The sequence below is a fragment of the Somniosus microcephalus genome, unplaced genomic scaffold (genome assembly GCF_052327205.1).
Source record: "Somniosus microcephalus isolate GS21.2 unplaced genomic scaffold, FLI_Smic_1.0 unresolved_chr1, whole genome shotgun sequence".
NCBI lineage: Eukaryota > Metazoa > Chordata > Chondrichthyes > Squaliformes > Somniosidae > Somniosus > Somniosus microcephalus.
The window spans coordinates 52,033,831-52,049,164 of NW_028225179.1; the positions used below are offsets into that span (position 1 = coordinate 52,033,831).

A 15,334-nucleotide genomic window follows, 5' to 3' on the forward strand; every position below is an offset into this window, starting at 1 on the left:
TTGGATAAATACTTGATGACGAACAATGTGCAGGGCTGTGGGGAAAGTGCGCCATTCTATGGTTCTATGATGCGACAATCCTCTACCTCAGTGACCTTGTGTTTTCGCCGGTAAACCGCAGGTCACGTCTCCAATTCACGCCCGTGCCGGCAGCGACTTTCTCACCTTTAATGTGATGTTTCTCTTTTTCTCGCTCTATGATTCGCTCTATTTCTCTCTGTTGCTGTATTTATTTCCTGGTGTCAGTCTCTCTGTATGTCTCACTCAGCCTCAGTCACTTTCTGTAAGCTTTTCTAATTGGGTCACTGTTTATCCGTCCAACTATTACCTTCTCTCCGTCACTCTCTCCATCGCCCCCCCACATCATTTTACTCTGCACCTCACGTGTTATCCCTTTAAGCGCTGGTTCAGTTTACAGCTTGCTGATCCTGAGTGTTTCACGTGCATTTTAATATTATTCCTTCATAGGTGTTCGGTGTTGAACGGGAGGGTTACATGGTCTATGGGCTAAAAGCCGAGGGAGTTCTTGTTTAGTTACGCACGATCAGTTCAATGCATCACTTGCCCAGTTGCTGTGCTTTTGCAGTTCAGCTTTTCACCGTCCGTAGCTTTAGAAAATGTCTTTATCCTCTCACATTTTTAGATTATGCTGACGTGTAGTTTGCTCGGCGCTGAAAACTAAACTTAGAGTCTGCAAGGGATTTGTCGAATTTTCAAGCACTGCGCGGCACGGATTCTATCACCAGGATGGCCGAGTTTTTAAGGCGTTAGATTAAATTCTAATAGAAGTGTGTTTGCGTGTGCTCGAACCCCACTTCTGGTAGATGCTCAGGCAACGGGGGTTGAAAATAAAACATCCAGCCAATTTTGGTATGGAATGGAATAAAAGTCATTTGATCTCTGCAAGGGATGGTGCCATATTTATAATTCACCCTTCAAGACAGCGTTTCTTCATTTACAATTGGTGTTCTGAACATAGGAACAGGAGGAGGCCATTCAGCCCCTTGAGCCTTTTCGCCATTCATTGAATTCCTGTCTGAGCTGTGTCTTAACTCCATCCATCTGCTTTGGCAACACATCATTTCAACGCATGTCTAGCAAAGACGTACCGATCTCAGGTTAACATTATTAGTTGAGCTGGCATATACTGCTATTTTGTGGGAGAGAGTTCCACACTGCTGCCAACATTCACGTGCAGAAATGCTTCCTAACTTCTTCCCCGAATGGCCTGCCTCTGATTTTACAATTATGCCCCCTTGTCCTAGACTCCGCCACCAACGGCGAAGCATGATTTCTCTCTATCTACCTTATCAATTCGTTTCAAAATCTTAAAAACCTCAATCAAATGCTACAACCTTCTAAATTCCAGGAAGTAGAAGCCCAGTTTATGTAATCGCTCCTCATATTTTAACCCTTGGAGCGCTGGTAACGTTTTGGTGAATGTGCACTGCAACCCCTCCATTGTCAATCTATACTTTCTAACGGTCGGTGCCCAGAACTGTACATAGAACCAGGTATCTGTTAGCTGTAGAATAACTTCCTCTCCTTTATATTCTAGCCTCTCGTTATAAAGCCTTATATGCTGTGCGATTTCTTGATTATTTCTGTACCTTACTGCTATCTTTTAGTGGTCTGTGTGCATGAACCCGAAATAACTTCGGAACTCCACTGTTCCGATCTGTGCACCATGTAATCAATACTCCGATCTACATTTTTGGTCTAAAATGAATGACGACATAATTACCTGCATTGAAATCCATCAGGCACGGTTTCGCCCATTCACTTAAGCTATCAATATATCTTTGTAATTATATGCTGCTGGCTACACGACTTACCGTAGCACCAACCTTTGTATCATCGGCAAACTTGGATATATGGCTCTATATTGTGTTTTCTAAGTCATTAATGACGATAGGAGGAACAATTTATTTAATATCAACATTTATGAATGGGCCTTGCTGGGACAACCTGGCAGGGTCTGTGGGGAGAGAAAGTTGGAGTTAAGGTTTCAGCCCGATGACCATCTGTTACTACAAATAAACATCACGCAATTGTTAGAAGTTTTTAAATAGTGAAAAAGAAAACTCGCTCTCCTATAGCAGCTTTCACGACCATGGGACGTCCGGATTGCTCACGAATGCTCAGTCTGAGTCCCGACAGGACCACTAGGATCCAGACCTCATTACACCCTTGATCCTAACATGGCCAAAGGCGAGGTGAGAGTGATTGCTCTTAGCATCAAAATAGCATTAGGCCGAATGTTGCATCAAGGAGCCCGAGTAAAATTGAAGTCAATGGAATCTTTCGGGGGACGTGGGGTAGGGGGAAACTCCTCTGCTGGACACATGCCTAACATAAAGAAAGATGCTTGTGGTTGTTGGAGGCCAATCATATCAGCACCGGGACATCACTGCAGGAGTTAATCTTCACCTGCTTCATCAAAGACCTTCCCTCTATCATAAGGTCAGAAGTGGGGATGTTCAGCGATGATTGCACAGTGTTCAGTTCCATTCTCATCCCATCAGATAATGAAGCAATCCTGGCCTGCATGCAGCAAGAACTGGACAACATTCAGGCTTGAGTTGATACGTAGAAAGTAACAATCGCGCTACACAAGTGCCAAAGCTTCTTCCACAGCACCTCCCAAAACCGATGCCTGTAATTCCTAGAAGGACAAGAGCAATTAGTGCATGGGAACACCAACACCTGCAAGTTCCCCTCCAAGGCATGCACCATCCTGACTTGGAAATATATTGTCGTTCCTTCATTGTCGCTGGGTCAAAATCCGGGAACTCCTTCCCTAACAGCACTCTGGGTATCTTCACCTCACGGACTGCAGTGGTTCAAAAAGGCACTCATCACCACCTTCTCAAGGGCAATTGGGGATGGTCAATAAATGCTAGTATTGCCAGCGACCCCCACATCGCATGAATGGCGAATGTTTTTTAAAAAATTGCTTTACAGAAAATGAAGTACCTTTTGAAGCGTGGTCACTGCTTGTAATGTATGAAAACACGGCTCCCAATTTCTACACAGCAAGATCCCACTGGTGATGTTGGCTCTCGGACACAGATATGCCCAGGACACCTAGGAGAACTCACTACCTGTTAGAATCATAGGACCCTAGAAATTTGCGGCACAGAAGGAGGGCCATCGGCTCTGGACGAAAGACCTATCCAGCCTAATCCCACTTTCCAGCTATTGGTCCGTAGCCTTGCAGTTTACGGCACATCAAGTGCATATCCAAGTACTTTTCAAATATGATGAGGGTTTCTGCCTCTACCACCATTTCAGGTAGTGCGTTCCAGACCTCCACCACCCTTTGGGTGATAAAAGTTCTCCTGAACACCCCTCTAATCATTCTACCAATTACTTTAAATCTATGGCTCCTTGTTATTGACCTCTCTGCTAACTGAAATAGGTGCTTCCTATCCACTCTAGCTCGGCCCCTCATAACTTTATACACCTCAATTAAGTCTCCCCTCCGCCTCCCCTGTTCCAAAGAAAACAACTCCAGTCTGTCCAATCTTTCCTCAACGCCAACATTCTCCAGTCCTGGCAACACCCAGAGGACAACAGAGGACTCAAACTGAATGTAATTGGAAAGAGCACCAGAGGGCAGATGAGGAAACATTTTTTTACATTGCGAGTTATTATAATCTGTAATGCTCTGCCTGAAATGGTGCTGGAAGCAGATTCAATAGTAACTTTCAAAAGGGAATTGGATAAATACTTGAATTGGAAAATTTTGCAGGGGTATGGGGAAAGAGCTGGGAATAATTGGATTGCTCTTTCAAGAGCACGACGGGGCAAATGGCCTCCTTCTGTGATGTATGATTCTCTAATTATCTGAAAGGTTTTATTGAAGGATTCATGTAACTGAGGCTGTTATTTGCCTGCTCCACTATCTCAGTTTATTTCTGTGCACAAGTACCTGTTCTGTTTCAACCTCATTGAAATGATTCGGGGTTCGGTACTAATGAAGCTCAAGTTAAACTCTGGTATACGGCTTTGTGGCCAAGTGGTAAGGCGTTGGTCTCGTAAACCGGAAGAGCATGGGTTCGACCCCCATCTACGCCTCGGGACGTTTATCGCATTTAATTTGACATTTTTAATGTTTCTCCTTTTTATCTCTATCAAATACATTCATAACTTTGAACATTTCTTTCAGCTCTGCTCTTGACATTCTTTGGTCTAAAGAGAAAAATCCCTGCTTCTCCAGTCTCTTTGCATAAATGAGGTCCCGCATCCCTGGTACCATTCCAATAAATCGATTCTGCACTCCCTCCAAGGCCTTGCCTTCTTTCGTAAAGTGTGGTGCCCAGAATTGAACGCAATACTCCAGGTGAGGCCTCACCAGTGCTTTATAAATGTTTAGCATAATTTCCTTGCTTTTATACTCTATTCAGCTATTAATAAAAGACAGGATCTCAAATCCGTTTACACAGCTTTCTCAACTTATCCTGCCACCTTCAATGATTTGTGTGCGCACACCCCATGTGTTCCAGTTCGTGCACCCTCTTTCAAATTGTACCATTTAGAGCTGGTTAATTAATTGCAGGGGAGAGCATTCTGAGTGGTTTCGGGGCCAGTGGTCTGCAGAGGGAGCCGATTAAACGAAATAATCGGCCCCATTAAAGTTCTACCATTTAGTTGACATTGCCTCTCCTCATTCTTCCGACCAAAATATATCACTTTGCACTTCTCTACGTTAACTTTATCTGCCATGTGTCTGCCCATTTCACCAGTCTCTTTCTCTTCATACTCCCCCTTTGTAGCTCTTACTATCTGCTTTGTGACCCTTTGCTGTTCTTTGTAACTTTCCCATTCACCAGGATCGCTGCAATGTTTTGCATTTGTGTTTTCTTCTCCTTTTATTTTAATGCGGTCTCTTACCTCTAGCCGCCCATGCCTATTTTTTGGCCAGTAAAGTTCTTGCCCCTCAGATGTTTAAACTGATTCAATTTCATCTTAAATTATTTCAGAACACCTCCCACTTCTGTCGTTTTACTTGTGAACAGATTTGCCCAGTTTATTGTGGACAGGCTCTGTCTTGTTGAAGACGGCCTTTCCAAAACGTAAAATCTTTGTAGCTGCTTTGCATTTCTCCCTCTCAAACATTGCGGTGAACTCGAACATGTTATGATCACTATTAAATACAGTTTCACGTACGCTAAATCTGATGAATAAATCTGGCTTGTTACTCATTACTAAATCTAATATGGCATGCCCCCTTCTTGGTTCAAGGACATATCGTTGTAGAAAACTATCCCGGACACAGTTAAAAAACCTTTCTGATAAGTGCTAGTCTGCTTACCCCAATCTCTGTGAAAGTTAATATCCCCCATTAATACAACACTGCCTTTATGACGCGCTTGTCTAATTGCTGCATTTATACAATCTAGCACTTCAGACCAGCGACCAGGGAGCCTATACACAAATCCCACTGTCTTAATCGCTCAGTCTTAAATCGTTTCCTATTTCTTAATTCTAACCATAAATTCTCCACTGTCTGTTTACCTCTCGTTATATCCTCCTTAACATTGAATTGATTTCATCCTGAATCACTAAGGCTACTCCTCCCCCTGCACCATTTCCCTATCTTTCCTGTAGTCCTCCAGCAGCACCTCCGCCCCTTTGTATTCCCGCCATCTTGAGATTAAGGCTAATATTCCATGAACCTAGCATTTTTTTGTACGTGTCCGGTAGTTTGAAGTAATTACTCTACGTGGACTATTAAATCTCTCTGCTCCTCCACAGTTCCTAACTATTTGCCATTTTGAAATTACTCTAATCCACCTTTCTTAGTTCGAAAGTGGATGATCTCACAGTTCCCCACATTGAACCCCGTCAGCCACAGTTTTGCCCATTCACTTAAAGTATAAATGTTCCCTTGCAAATTTCTGCTTCCATCTACACTACTTACTGTGCTGCCTAACCTGGTGCCGTCAGCAAACTTGGACATACGATGGAAGTCATCGAACTGTGAAAGAGGGCTCAGAATGGGAATCGAACTTTGGGCTGGCGTGAAAGGGCGTTGGTATTCGGAATGTACAAAATACAGTCCCCAATGCTCCGCTTATCTGCAGCAGACCGAACGTAATTCGTAATATATGTTCGATCCTTATTGGTTGCTGTAACCTGATGCTGTAGCTCGGTGAATCATTGTTTCAATATGGAAAGGGTTTTGCCTCTGTGGGACAATCAGTTAACACGGTCGGCCGTGAGCTCAAAAATTAATGGTTCTACGAACGATCGGGTAATCTTTACATTATTGGCTCACAGTTTCAGATTTCAACGTGTGTTTTGACTGAAAGGAAATGTGCTACAAACATTGCCAGCTGGGCAGAGCTGACATTCCCACCATTAACCCTGCGATCGGAAGCAGGCACATCAAAAATATATAAAAGCCTGAGATTGGCTTCACGGAAATCAGATTTCATCTTAGCAGACAAGTCTCCGAAAGGCCAATGGGAGGCTGTACAGGTTGCAGGAGAGCTGGTTAGCTGTGACATGCATATTTCCGCAGTGAGCCAGACCAGACTCTTTCCAGGTTTCCACAATGAAAGTCACACCGTTTATTTTGGAAAAGCAAAATGATACTTACATCCTGACTGGTTTCAGTTGATATTTGAGAGATCATTATAAGATCCTGCAGGGCTGCCTCGGTTAATAACAACTGTCCGAAGCTGCATTTCAGACATGCCATCAAATCCATCGTTTTGTTGCCGTTTTCCAGAACCCCGAATGAGTGAGGCCGCGAAAAGCAGCTCTCTTCAATCACCCGCTGCTGGCAAGAAGCCGCGAATGTGGCCTCAGTCAGCGCATTACAGCCCATCTCTGGTGAACACGATACCACTGAAGCAGAGTTGTGCACAACTTTGCATCTCTCGCCTATAGGTGACGTTGTGGAGGTCGATATTATAGAATGGTAGAATATTACAGCACAGAAGTGGGCATTCGGCCCATCGTGCCTGTGCCGGCTCTTTGAAAGAGCGAAACAATTAATCCCACTCCCCTGCAATTTCACCATAGCCCAGTATTTTTTTCAAGTAGTTATCATATTACATTTTCAAAGTTACGATTGAATCTGCTTCCACTACCCTTTCAGGCAGCGCATTACAGATCTTAAATATCGCTGCGTATTAATGTTTCCTCATCTCTAAACATAACAGAAGTCTTTCATCCCTTGTGCCATTCTGGTAAATCTCTACTGCAGACTCTCTGAGGCCTTTACATCCTTCCTCACTGTGGTGCCCAGAATTTGCCACACTACTCAACCTTATGCCTAAATGATGTTTTATGAAGTTTGAGCATAGATTCCTTGCTTTTGTTCTCTATTTCCCTGTTTATAATATCAAGGATCCCGAATGCCGAATGCTGTCCTGCTGAATATTTAAAATGTTGCCAACCCATCAGCAAACTTTGAAATTTGCTCCCGATACCCAAGTCCAGGTCATTTATATATAACAGGAAAAGTGATGGTGCTAATACCCACACCTGGGGGACCCTACTGCAGCGAAGGCAGCGCATTGCTGTCCATCCTTGGGAAGCAAGATACAATATGGCCTGGCGAAGCCTCCTCATACACCGAGCACAGCGACATAAAATCCGTGGAGATTGAATCCAGGTCAATCAGCCTTCCAGCAACAGTTGGCGAGGACCGAATGAAATGAAACGTTTTACTTGCCTCAGTGAGGAAATCACTGGATAATGTTACAGGAAAAAAACAGAAAATGCTGGAAATACTCAGCAGTTCAGCCAGCATCTGTGAAGAGAGAATCAGAGTTAACGTTTCGTCAGAACTGGAAAAAAGCAGGAGAAAGAACAGATTTTAAAGCAAGTGTAGGTGCTGGGAAAGGGGGAGGGAATGAAAGAACAACAAGGATGGTCTGTGATAGGATAGGAGGCAGTAGAGGGTAAGAGACATTAACCGATATTCAAGGCAAAAGGAGCTGGTAATGGGGCAGCTTAAGAAACAAAAGATGGCTCTAGATGAAGTGTAAATTGCGCTGACAGAAGGAAAGGCAGCTGCCATGTGGGAGCGAAGAAAATAAAACACAAATAAACAAAAAAGAAGTGTGGAAAAAAATATACTTGCTAGGTGCCGATGTTATGGTCTGAAAGTGTTGAACTCTATGTTGAGTCCAGAAGTCTATAAAGTGCCTAATCAAAAGACGAAGTGCTGTTCTTCGAGCTTACTTTGAATTTCAGTGGAACAATGTAAGAGGCCTAGGACGGTGAGGTCTGAGCGGGAGTGCAGTGGAGAATGACAGTGACAGGCGACCGAAGCTCCGGGTCACGCTTATGGACTGAATGGAGGTGTTCTGCAAAAGGCCACCCAATCTGCGTTTGGTCTCCCCAGTGTACAGAAGACCCCATCGTGAGCATCGAGTACACTATAGTAAATTGCAAGAAGTACAAGTAAATCGCTGTTTCACCTGGAAGTGATGTTTGGGGCCCCTGACAGTGGGAAGCAGGTGGTATAAGGGCATGCGTTCCATCTCCTGCGCTTGCACGGGAAGGTGACGGGTGAAGGGGAAGAGGTGATTGGGGTGATAGGGGAGTGGACCAGGGTATCGCGGAGGGAGCGGTCCCTTCAGAATGGTGAAAGGGGAGGTGAGGGGAAGATTTGTTTGGTGGTGGGATCACGCTGGAGGTGGCAGAAATGGTGGAGGATGATCCGTTGAATGTGGAGGCTGTTGGGGTGAAAGCGTAGGGGAACCCTATGGTGGTTGCAGGAGGGAGGGGCAGAGGTGAGGGCAGAAGTTCGGGAGATAGAACGGGCATGGCTAAGGGCCATGTCAACCACAGTAGAGGGGAATCCTCAGTTGAGGAAAAATGAAGACATGTCAGAGGAACTAGTATGGAAGGGGGAATCGTCAGAGTAGATGTGGCGCAGATGGAGAAACTGGGAGAATGGAAGAGAGTCCTTACAGGAAGCAGGGTGTGAGGGAGTGTAGTCCAGGTAGCTGTGGGAGGAAGTGGGCTTAAAGTGAATGTTTGTCAATAACCTATCCACAGAGATGTTGACTTAGAAGTCGAGGAAGGGAAGGGAAGAGTCAGAGATGGACCATGTGAAGGTGATGGACGGGTGGAAATTGGAAACAAAGTGAAGGAAATTTTCTAGTTCAGGGCGAGAGCAGGAAACAGCACCGATACAGTCATCAATGTTCCAGAAAAAGAGGTGAGGGAGGGGACGTGAGTAGGATTGGAACAGTAAGTCAGGATGACCAGTCGGTCTCAGGTGTTTAGATCGGGGTTGCTCCTGGAGGTGTGGGCTCGCATCCCACTTCTGACGTTTAATCCTTTGTTTATATAGCACGATTTTGCGAGAGGTCATTTTTCGGCCCTTTTGATTATTGCTTCCAGAAACCGAAGCCGACTTCCATCCACGGCAGATTTGTTTTATTGGTTGTAAGTATGTATTGTGTTGGGAGTAAACAGAACAGGGCCCGTGGAATCAATCCATTATGCTCAAATTTGCAGTAATCCACGCAAGAAGTTATCGGACAGGACCGAAATCAGTCCACAACAATCTCCAGCGGTTCTGGAAGAATGTCACTGCAAACCACGATATTGATATCAAGCCTTTAAAGACATCAATTAATGTCTTTCTTAGCAATCAATTACCTGTGGTCCTTGTAAATATAATCGGATGTGTCCATGTTAGATAAAGATGTATTTGTGAGTTGCTGTTGTGCTGAATGTAAGTGATTTTGCGTCTCTGTAGTTTGCTGATATACTTAGATGTGTCTGTATTATCTATATATATATAAAGCGGTCGATCTGTCTGTCCTTCTGTCTGTCTGTCCTTCTGTCTGTCTGTCCTTCTGTCTGTCCTCACGTGTGCGTCTGTCTGGTATGCGCTCGAAAGTTATAGAGCGTACCTACGCATGCGTTACGTCAAAAGAAAGCTTACCTCTTCCAAAACGGTCTTAAGCGTATTTACGTTTCAGCCGGGCAAAAATCGCGCCCGCGGTATCCGAAAAACCTTCAACATTCCGCTCATTAGCATCTCATTATCCGCTCATTAGCGACAGAGTGACCTCGAGGTTTGGTGACCTGACGGTCGACCAATCGGTGCGTGTGTGGGCGGGCCTTATCGTTCTGAACTGAGGTGAGTAGCCGCCATCTTGCTTCCATTCTTTTTCCTGCTTTCTGCTTCTTTCTTTTCAAATATACATTTCCAGCAAAATAAAATTGTTTTTATTAAATTGTTTTAAAAAAAACTAGACTCATTTGTAAGTATTTTCTCTAACCTGAAGATTCTTTTTCCTACCTTTCCCCGTTTTTGTTAGGCCTGAAAGCCTGGGCCTTTCTTGCCCAGCCAGGCCCGAGCTAGGTAATTGTCCCACGGTTTCTGCTAAGCTCCTCACCAGCCCCCCCCCGCGCCCCCCGGTGTCACATTACCCGGGGCAACGGCGTCAGCCACGAGGGTCAGGGTGCGCTCACAGCAGGAGCAGCTGAGACGTGGCGTCTCTCTGTTCCCCGATCGGCTCGGGCGGGGGGTCGGCGGGGCTCTCGGGAGTGCGGATCTCGGCCGGGGCTTGGTGAGCGGTAAGGGTTACCCCGGCAACCGGGTCCGCCGGCCGTCTCTCACAGCCGCAATCGGCGGTCTTGAAGCCAGCTCGGGAGGGCGGGGCTCCGGAGGGCGGGGGGCCGGTGTTCGGAAAATCGGGTATCCGGAGATCGGTGGTGGGGTTGGTGGGGGGTGCCAGGGTGAGCCTCGGGGGGGCAGGGATCAGGGGGCTCGGGTGTTCGGGGGGGGCGAGCCTCGGGGATCAGGGGGCTCGGGAGTTCGGGGGGGGCGAGCCTCGGGGATCAGGGGGCTCGGGGATTCTCCCCCTTATCCTCCCCTTCCCCTCCCCTCCCTCTCCCCCCTCCCTCTCCCCTCCCTCTCCCTCCCTCCCCTCCCTCTCCCCTTCCATCCTTCCCCCTCCCCTTCCCCCTCCCATTCCCCCTCCCCTTCCCCCTTACCCTTCCCCTTCCCCCCTTCCCCCTCCCCTTCCCCCCCTTCCCCCTCCCCTTCCCCCTTACCCTTCCCCTTCCCCCCCTTCCCCCCTCCCCTTCCCCCCCTTCCCCCCCTTCCCTCCCCCCTCCCCTTCCCCCCTTCCCCGCTTCCCTCCCCCCTCCCCCTCCCCTTCCCCCTTCCCCTTCCCCCCTCCCCTTCCCCCCTCCCCTTCCCCCCGCTCTTTTCCCCCTCTTCCCCCCAGTCGCTCTCTCTCTTCCCCCCAGTCGCTCTCCCTCTTCCCCCCAGTCGCTCTCTCTCTTCCCGCAGTCGCTCTCTCTCTTCCCCCCAGTCACTCTCTCTCTTCCCCCCAGTCGCTCTCTCTCTCTCTTCCAACAACAACATTCCCTCGAAAAAGCCTCGGCACCGCCGGGCACTTCAGCTAGTTATTAATATATTGGTGGGTGATCTGTGTCAGTTATAAATGTATTTCTGAGGTCTGAAAATGTCCAGTCCGGCACGATTCTACCTTCTCATTGCCCCACGTGGGGTACGGTAGACTATCTGTTCCATTTGGGTTCAACATTTGTTTTTAGTAACTATGTTGACATTTAGAAATGTGATAATTATAAAAAAAACAACTCTTGTTCCACCAGCCTCTCTGACACCGCTTCCGCGTAACATAATCTCTCTGCTACCTCCCAAGTGTCCCTCAATCTTTCTGATACAACCTGAGTGTTCATTACCCACTCTGATATCTCCATAGCATTGCTCACCCTCGCTTATAGATCCTCAGTGTCTCTTGCACTCTTTGAAACATCCGAAGCGTCCCTTACGTGCTCTGATACATCCTGAGAGTCTCTAACCTCCCTGATACCGCCACAGAGTCCACTACTCTCTCTGGTATCCACTCAAAGCCCTCATACCCCCTTGATGCTACCTCAGGAACCCTTCAATTCCCTCACATCCTCTGAGCTGACCTTTGCTCTCGCAATCCCCTCTGAGAAACTTTTAGACTCCCTGATACCAGGTGCAAAGGGTGTTTTGAATGCCGTGGCTCAGGCAAATATTTGCGGAACCGGCTGACTTCACAGTGTGTGTAGGAAAGTTAAGTGGACTTTGTGTGTGAGAAGACCACCGAAACGTTTTGCTTGGAGCTCCGCCCTTGAGGCAAGTTTTGTGTTGTCAGGTAAACTGTTACAGTGAAAGCACAAAATTAAAAACAGAAAAAGCGAAAAAAAATTCAGCAGCTCAGGCAGCATCTGTGAAGAAATATTCATTTTACCAGGACATCACTACCCACTGTGACTGATACTTCACGTGGGTCATAACTTACAATTTCTACACCTCCGTGCAACAAACAGTTTGGGCGGGAATGAGGTCCTTGCTGATTTGAGAAAATAGAGCGAGGCAGCAAAACAAAACTCCCCACTACGGATTGGGCAAAGATGGCACTCAGATGCAGGAGCCTTGGATGTGTTGAAGTAATGAAAAAAAATCTGGTCTGAAATGCAACAACGCTAGAATTCGAAATCCTGCGTGTAGAGCGGAGTCGATTAACGGTCCACATCCTTAACCTCTCAACCACCGCGCCCCGCAAACACAGCACACAGAGATCTTTTCTTTCCTTCTTTCTCAATGCAAATCCCTGTACCCAAAGCAAAAGCAACAGGAAAGTCAGCTTTCAGTTGTCAGTCCCCAGCATCAGAAGTGAGATAGCAATGACGTGCATGCCTGGCTGAGCGTTCTAAGACGCTGGATTTAATTTTCAGTCTTTTCAGGGGAGTAGATTCAAATCCCACCACTGCCACAATTATGTTTATTTTCGGGTTTTACCAAAGAAATGCTCGCTGCAAAGTTCAAAATAAAAATATATGATATAGGAAGCATTGATTGGGTCAAGCAGCATCTAGTGAGTCATACTCTTCATCAACAATCCCTTTATTAAGCGGTATCGTGCGTGGCAATGCTATTATTTTTATTCCCTCCTGGAATGTGAGCATCGCTGACAAGGCCAGCACTTATTGCCCATCCCTCATTGGCCTTGAGAAGGTGGTGGTGAAATTCAACGCAGTATCGCATGGCTCTCCTCAGGAAATATGGATTTTTGGTGAAGATTCCAAAATCAGCACCGCCAGAAATACAGAAGCGGTGAAATTCAACGCAGACCTTGCAGCCACTGGAGCCTTCATCCAGAATGGGAACTGGTGCAGGCACAGTTACTTTTAAAAGAATTGTAGCCTTTTCACATGAGAAGAAACTCACCCCTGGAGATTCTATAAAAATAGGCCGCGCTGGGAATCGAACCCAACATCGCCTGTTTACTAGACAGATGCTTTGACCAGCTAAGCAAAGGGACCCAATGCTGGCGCAATTTCTCGCCCCCACTCACTGATGTCTATCAGCTTCCGGTCGCAGTCTTCTGGACTCTCAGGCCGTTTCTTATTTCTCCAGCTCTCTTGTCTATTCCGCCATTTGTCCCATTGCTCTCTGTATCTCCCTATTAATTTATCTCAGTGTCAATCTGTGAGGTGATTCTGAATGATTACCCTATGTATGTGTCTTATATGAAATAAATGGGGGGATCAGACAACTCTTCCTCTGGCACTGGGGAACAAATAAGCCAATAGTTATAACACGATATTGTTTACTGTGATGCAGCAAATACAATATTCCATCTTAAAAGTTTCAGTTTCAATTCTGGGCAAAAGAAACTGTGACTCCAACGTGTTTCCAATAGCCTGCCTTTTAATCTGACGTCACAAACGCCACCATTGCACCTCAAGGTGATTCATAACTAATAAACAGAGAAGTCAAGCACTGAAAGGGTATTGGTAGAAACGGTTGTGAGACTGTGGAATGCACTGGCCCAGCAAGCAGCAGATTTAAAACAAGGTTTATAAACCGGCAGCCTGTGGGAGGAAGGGGGCAGAGAGGCAAGAGAGACACAGGAAAGATCAACTTGGAAACTATTGACCCCGAATCTACTTTAAATCCCCCCACTGCATTTCAACCCATTTAATGTCAGATTCACAAATTGATGCATGTGAGCAATATAGGACATTTATCGCTGTCTCTGGTCTAAAATAACTGCTTTATTATTTGCTCCCACCCGCTGTGTTTAGGCTCTACCCTGAATATTTATCTCCGATCTAGAATCAGTTTGTAATCTGGAGACCAGGTTTCTGCAGGCGGCGGACAGGGAGCAGAGGCTGTGACTGATCTGAGTCATGTGGGAGCAGAACACAATGTTTCTGCTGTTTATTTTCATTACCCTGCAGAATATTCCATACTGTTCTCAACATCTTACATACCGCTAAATATCGGAAGTTTTCTTTTATTGTAATGATCGCTGCGATTCTTCTGGACTTGCTGAATTTGCAGCAAATTAAATATCACGAAACCGTCATCGCCAACAATAAACAGGGTCAGCGATTTGAGAATTTAATATCTTGGAGCCGATATTTTTGCGGCTGCGATGGCCGAGTGGTTAAGGCGTTGGATTTGAAATCCAATGGGGTTTCCCCGCGCAGGTTCGAGCCCTGCTCGCAGCTGGTTTTCTCATTATGATAATTAATTACTTCAAATAAATTATTTTCTTCAATCTGCTCCCTCTGGGAGGATTTTGGAATTTTCAATGCAGGTTTTAAGGAAGCTAAAGGATTGCCGAGACAACTGGATCACTTACTTCAAGAAGGTTTGCTGACCGAATTCCAAAAGTTATCTGCAGATTGTCTGGAAGCTCCAGGTAAGGAGGTCTCGACAGTCTCTGAGGTACCTTCCCATACACTCGCTGCTGTCCGGTAGCATCAGTCTGTGTAACCATGGGAGAGAGAGAATGGAAAGTCACTGGAAGGCATGTTTCTGTCAGCAGCAATGTTACAAGAGCAGCCATTCTAAAGTGAAAAGCAGAACACATTCCAGGAGACAGTCCAGGAGACAGACAAACGGAGTGGAGATCTGGAAGACTGGCCAGAAAAAAAACAAGGAGGACACCAACTCATAATTCATCTCTCCCTCTCCCGAAGCAGAAGAATTGAACATTCTGAGTTTTGAGTTGCACCACTGAGGTTGTACAAGTCTCTCTCTGTAAAGCTTGTATTATTATGTCAATAAAACGATTTGTTTGAAAAGTTTGAAGCTTCATTTCCCAAGGAATTTTCTTGTATAATCGGGCTGCATTGGTTCCGAAGGCCGGCTCGGCTTTCGCAGAGCTTGACTGTCGGGAGGTCCCGCAGGTCTAAATGTATCGACTGGTTTCAAAGCACCAACTCAGATTGGGGCGTATGGGACATGTGGCCCAGGAAGAGCGGTGGCAGCAGAGCACACTTAGCAGTTTAAGTGGCTGAAAGTGAATGTTAGATTAAGGTAATACCGCAGGAA

The 15,334-nt window shown here is 46.1% G+C and overlaps 2 non-coding genes across 2 annotated transcripts; both read left to right on the forward strand.

Moving 5' to 3' along the window:
• The first annotated feature begins 4,007 nt into the window (after positions 1-4,007).
• Positions 4,008-4,080, forward strand: trnat-cgu (transfer RNA threonine (anticodon CGU)). The gene has a single exon. It is a non-coding gene; the product is annotated as a tRNA-Thr (tRNA).
• Positions 4,081-14,423: 10,343 nt separating this feature from the next.
• Positions 14,424-14,505, forward strand: trnas-uga (transfer RNA serine (anticodon UGA)). The gene has a single exon. It is a non-coding gene; the product is annotated as a tRNA-Ser (tRNA).
• Positions 14,506-15,334: the final 829 nt, after the last annotated feature.